Below are 7002 nucleotides of genomic sequence, written 5' to 3' on the forward strand. Positions count from 1 at the left end.
TAAAGAAGAGGCACATACATATTTATTTATTGCCAATCAGTGCAAATAAAGATTCTTCATAGTATTCAGACACTATCCCCTCCTGTTTAAGTTTAGGAACCATTTCTTTTCGTTCTTTATTGTCAAAGGTGTGATTCCTGTCTAACGTCATAGCTCCCACCACAAGAATGAGATATCAATGCTTATTTTTCACAAGGCCATGGCTCTTTAAAACATATTTTTGTTGGAACAATACTGGTCTTTTTGCCTCTGCATTTCCAATACTATTTATTTAATGCTGGTGTTAAAAAACAAACAAACAAAAAAACCTCCAAAATTCAACTGAGTAAAGATCTAATTGGCTTTATTCAACAATTCAAGTATCAGGCAGCATCCCATCTAGAAAATAGAGAGGAGCTCTGAAGAGCTGTACAAAATGAAAATCTTTATAGGCATAAGGGGTGGGAAAAGGAAGCTCTAGCAAGGAGTGGATTGTTTCAGGCAAGGTCACCAGCAGTATGTGCAGTTAGGTCCCCATTTCATTTCTAATCCTTTTTATTTGGGCCTTCCCTCTTTTCACTTGATCAATTTTATACATTTTATTGACTATTAATTTTTTTGAAAAATGATTTTTTCTGTATTTGTTCTCTATTTTGTTGTTCCATAGTTTTTGTTTTTATCTTTATTACTTCTTTCCTTCTACTTTTGTATCTAATTTGCTGTTTTATTTTTCTAAATTATTATGATTATTGATTTCTCATTTTTACTATATGCATTTAAGGCTATAACTATTCTTCTATATATGACTTTGACTATAGCATCCAAGTTTTAATATAGTAATTTTAATCAGTTCAAAAATATTTTCTGATTATAATTAGTATTTCTACCTTGGCCCATGAAGCAATGTGAAGTTTTTCTTGATTTGCAAACGTATAATGATTTTTTAGTTATTTGTGGGTTAGTTATTTATTCAGCTTAATTTCACTGTGATCAGGTAGTGTGGTATGTATGTTATTAATATTTCAGAACTTTTAAGACTAGCTTTAAGGCTCAGTATATGGTTGTATTTCATCAATGTGTGATAAAATCTGTCACTATGATGATAAATTTTATGTAGTTCTATTAAAAGTACTTTTATATATATTTGGATCTATAAAAGTTTAGAAGTGTTGTGTAATCTTGATAAATTAAAACATCGTTTATGGACCTTCTTTAGCTCTAGGGAGATATCTATATCTGTATCTATATTCTTTTTTTTTTGTATCTATATTCTTAAATGCAACTTTTAGTTTATAATTACTATAGTTATGTGAGCATTACTTTGTTTAGCATTTGCCTTATTTTTTTCCAAATTGGTTTTCAACCTTTCAGCATCTCCTGCTGATTTTCATCATATTTAGTATAATTAACAAACTAAATATTTTGACTCTGTGCTTTACCATTTTTCCCTTAATGGGCAAAAGAAAATGAAAGGTATCTCTAAAGGGAAAAACAGAATTTCTGTGATAATTAAATGTATTTTAATTATTTTAATTTTAGTATTTTAAAATTATTTTAATTTTATTTTGTTTAATTTTTAGTATTTTATTTAATTTTAGTATTTTCAAAACTATTATATAATAGAGATATATGAAGTATGTATGTGAAGATATATGAAATAGATATATGTGAAGATATATTATTAGTCATTCATAATTCAAAGTATGCAAATTTAACTTAGATAAAAAATAAAAGGTTATGCTCATTGAAGGCCCTGTTGTACCTATCCCACCAAAGACTATCTGATGAAATTATTGAAGGAATTTCTGTAGTATTAAACACATAACAGTTTGTGAGAACAATTCAATATCAAAAAATTTTAACTACACTAGATGTTGTAAGATTTTTAGTAATCTACCATCTTAGAAATGACTTATAAAAACACTACACACAGCATATGCAATTTTTTTTCTGGCCCTGGATAAAGAGTTTGAGAATTTCCATCCCATGATTCATAATCCACATCACATGAAATAGAAGAAAAACTGAGGTTTGAGACCATTATCACAGTGTTAGGAAAGATATGCTTAATTTGTCTATAGTCCATATAACTGCTTTCCCACATTCATTCCTGACCTCCACGCCACACATCTATGTCCTTAACTTCGTTCTACAGAGAAAGAAAACCAGTGCCAACTCTGGGATATTTTAAAGGTTATCATTATACATCTTCCCCCAATATCTGGAAGTGTACATATGGATACAAGAAGGAAATGTTGTATTTCCAGGAGCACAATAACTGACACTGAATTCAGCCAATATCTACAAGTAGGGGATGGATAAAGATTTACAGATTTTTTTTTTTATGATGGCATTCTTCTAGCCCTTTTTGAATTGTATTGTTCAATTGATAGTTTGATCCTGCAATATTCCTAAGCAGATTGTATGGTTGTTAATATTATAAAATAGCATATTTAAATAAGTATCCTGGGACTTCCCTGGTGGTCCAGTGGTAAAGAATCCGTGTTCCAATGCAGGGGATGCAGGTTCGATCCCTAGTCGGGGAACTAAGATCCCACATGCTGCGGGGCAACTAAGCCTGCATGCCACAACTACTGAGCTCGCGTGCCTCAACAAGAGAGCCCGCGTGCTGCAAACTACAGAGCCCACGTGCTCTGGAACCTGCGTGCCACAACTAGAGAGAAGCCAGCGGGCCACGACAAAGAACCGTGCTGCAATGAAAGATCCCGCATGCCTCAATGAAGATCCTGCATGCCTCAATGAAGATCCTGCATGCCTCAGTGAAGATCCCGCATGCCTCAACTAAGACCTAATGCAGCCAAAAAATAAATAAAATAGAGAAATATTAAATAAATAAGTAAATAAATATCCTGAGAATTTTAGAAGGCCCCTTAAAATGAGGGGGACCCTTTACAAACGTGATTTTAAGACTAATTTTCCTGACCCTTAGTTTTGCATAGTATTATTATTTTTTTTAATGGGAAAAACATTTATTCTATAAATCAGGTGCTGGAGTTTAACCTTTGATTTCAATACCCTGGTAACCTTGAATACATTACTTAAAGTTGATGAATGTCATTTCTCTTTCCGACATAATGTGGCTAATAATACATACATGTGTTCTCTATACCTATTTGCTTTTGAAGTACTATCTTCAAGTCTTTACTGTTTTTTTATTTGCCTTTGTTGACAGAAGGTGAAGATAAGGCTAGTGAATCATGTTTTTTTTTTTTAAATATTATTTAACAGTATTAAGTAGCATTGTTCTGCATTCTAAAATCTGTCTAGGAAATCCCTGAAGATCAAATGACAATAGAGTCTTTTAAGGTAGAAAGGAAGATAAGTGTTATTGGATGAAAGCTATATATTTAAAAAATCATGTCCAAAGTCACTTCTTTATGCAATTAGGTAAGAGTCCTTTAAGTGCTATTTATAGGTACTAACAGATATTTTGTTTATGTGAAATCTCTAGGATATAGGAAAGCTTTTTGAACTTTATCAGTTAGCTTTTACTTCTTGGTAAACTACCCTAAAGTTAGCAGCTTAAGACAGCAACTATTTATTTGCTTATGAATCTGGGGTGGCCTCAACTGGGCAGTTCTGTTCTGGACCAGGCTTGACTAATCTTGGCAAGATTCATTCATGTGCCTATGATCAGTTGGTGGGTTGGCTGGGGCTGGTTTGCTTATAATGGTATTGACTAGGAAAACTGGGATAACTGGAATCCCTTTGATATAGTCTCTCAAACCTTTACCAACCTAGGTCAGGCTTATCACATGTTGGTGTCAGAATTTCAAGAGCAAGAGAAGGAGTTACAAAGCTTCTTGAGGCCAATGCTTAGAACTCAACAGCTCAACAGCACTTCTGGCATGTTCTTTTAGTCAAAGTAAGTCATAAGACATGCCCAGATTCAAGAGGTGAAAAAGTACACTCCAATTTTTGATGGAAAGGATTTAAGAACTGTCCATCTTTTAAATCTACTACACCAAGTAAAGTGTCCAAAGAATTTAAATCAGCTCTCTATCTCTGATGTCCAAACATTGTGAACAAAAATTGAAAAATTCACTCAACATTTAAATATTTTGTTCACAAATTTTGATAATAGCTGGAAATAAATTATACCACCTTAAATAAATTTTCCTGAATGTTGGACATTATAATTCTTCCAGTCTTTGTTAGAGGACATAAAACTTTAAAAAGTTATTAATATAGGAAATTTTAATATTCCTTATTAGTACTCATAAGTAGTGTGATGGAGAATAGAACATTGGCTGAAACAAGGTTTTGAATTATTTATGGATTCTATTTTCCATTTGTCTCTACCTTTATTATTGCAAAAATTTATGTTCTCTATTGGAATTGATAAGAACATTTGACAACTTGATTTAAGAAATGTTTTATTAAAAATGAAGATTTTTACGGAAACTCCTGAATATGCAACCTCAGTAGAATTTTACATAAACGAAGAAATAAATGGAAATACTGATGAACTAAACGTGAATTAATCCTTCAGGGTTTTTTGGCAAAACTGCAAACTTAATTCAGGTAATTAAATGTTTTTCACAGCCCTAGCTTGGTCATCCTCTATTTATAATCCTTAACCTAGCACAAGCACTACATTAGAGGCTTAAAAAAATGAAGTTCTAAAGAATGACAACCTTCAGAAAAATGTGTTTACTGCTAGAGCATAATGAATATATTTTATAGAATTTTGTATTTTGTTAAAAATGTGCATTATTTTACTTATTTATAATTTTATCAGCATTGCAAAATCCAAGTATATATAATTTATATACCTATTCAAATACAGTTTATAGATGACAAAACTTTAAAAGATTTTATGAACATTATTGTACAAAAATAAATTATAATGCATTATTTTTTACTAGTTATTGAACTGTTGAAAAATGAAAGAGTAAAGTGAGGGATTATAGTCAAAGATGGCTAGTTCCAATTCATCCAGGAAAATATGGGGTAAGATTACAAAAATGTGGGTGGACAAAACTTTCTAGTTCAGGAAACAGACAAGGAAAGAGCTTAAAACCATATAGTTTTTAGAGAGATTGATGAGACTATTTTTCAGAGTATACATATGAAAACTGAGTCTTGGACTTAGGGTTGTAAAACTAACAACTGTCATTTATTGATTGAAACTCAAATTTTATAACTTTAAGCCCAGTGTTCTTTGTTCAATACCAAAGTATGGAAGGAGGAAGATGAATAAGCTTCAGTGTCTTTGTATCACATTTTAAAATGTTTACCCTACTTAACGACTTTATTGTTATTCTGAAGATTATCAATAAAAAGAGTTTTGATGATTTTTATTTCTAATAATAAATGTCAAAAATCGGGACACTTACAAACCACCTTTTCCCCGAATGTCTACATTCCTGTTGGCTCATAATACAAAACATGGGTCAACCTCATTTCTGTCTCCCTCATATACATAAACATAAATGCACACACCCACACACAAGCATATCACCTGAAAATGTTAAAGATAATTTTTCCTTCCTCATCGTTACTGGGGCAAATTGTTTCTCAAGACATACACTTTGAGTTCATTTTAGAACCTCTTTTTTCATTTAATTTCCACATCACAAAATCCTTCCCTAATAACTCAAAATAAATCTTTCTAAATAGCTATTTTCCATTTTCAGACCTCCTAATGACCTCCCAGTCTGCTTTTGCCCTCTCCCTTGTGCCATCTCCCTAATTCATCTTTACAATCTGGGCCCTATATTCTCCCACAATATCCCGAATTTCAGCTATACTATACCATTTGATCTTTCTCCAACAAACTGCTTTCTCATGGCTCCATGCCTTTGCTTATTCCATTCCTATACCTCCAACACCCTTCTCCACTTCCACTGTTTCATAAAAACTCAGTCATCCTTTAAGACCTGACTCAGATATGCGTTCTTGTGTTCCATAAATGGCTCCTCCAGCAGCAGTAAAACTATCTTCTGGTATACCAGGTGTCCTTATAGGACAGTTAGGTTAAATCAAACTTTATGATAAGCCCTGAAATCCCCCATGGCTGAAATAAACAAACAAATGTCCCCTGTAGTGCTATGGATTGAGAATAAAATACTGGTTAGGGAAGGTAGATTGTGTTTCGTTACATTGTGAACAAAGTCTATTTTAGACTCTTTCTATCCCCGTTCCATTCCACTCATATGTGTTGAATTGTATAGAAGACAGAAAAATCTCAATATTGTCAAATCACCCAATGCTCAATAATACCTTTTCTTTTTGGAAAATTCTATCACTATAAAAAACTAAATGTGTTTACCCCAAGGGCTACTACTCCCAAATAATTTTGAAAAATTATATTTAATCGTATATATTTTTAAGATGACTTCTATATATTTTATAAGCTTAAAGCTTAGTGGATTGCAAATAATATAATTGTTGTTGTATTATAAACATTTCATTTAAAAAAAGTTAGATCACATTTTTGCGTCTATAAAATAGACCTGAAATGCCTTAGCAATTTAATACTTACTGTCCTGGTTGAATAGTTACCCCCCCCCCGCCCCCAAATCATGTCTGGAATTATTTATAATACTTGGTTATGACAACCCTAGGGGACTAATGCAGATTTTGGTACTGAGAGTAGGGTGCTATTTTAACAAATATCTAAAAATTTGTGGGTGGTTTTGGAATTGAATAATGGGTAGAAGCTGGAAGAGTTTTGAAATGCATGATCAAAAAAATCTAGATTGTCTTGAAGAGAGTGTTGGTAGAAATATGGACATTAAAGGCCATTTTGGTGAGGACTCAGAGAAATAATGAACATGTTATTGAACATTAGAGGAAAGGAAATCTTTGTTATAAAGTGGCAGAAAACTTGACTAAATTGTGTTCTGCTGTTGAAGGGAAAGTAGAACTGTTAGTGATGAATTTGGATATTTGGTTGTGGAGAGTTGATGAATATAGATGCAAAAATTCTCAACAAAATGTTAGCACCACATATTGAAGAGACTGTCTTTTCTCCAATGTATATTCTTGCCTCCTTTG

The sequence above is a fragment of the Delphinapterus leucas genome, chromosome 1, assembly GCF_059928025.1.
Source record: "Delphinapterus leucas isolate spDelLeu-1000000601 "Yukka" chromosome 1, BTC_Dleu_Yukka2, whole genome shotgun sequence".
NCBI lineage: Eukaryota > Metazoa > Chordata > Mammalia > Artiodactyla > Monodontidae > Delphinapterus > Delphinapterus leucas.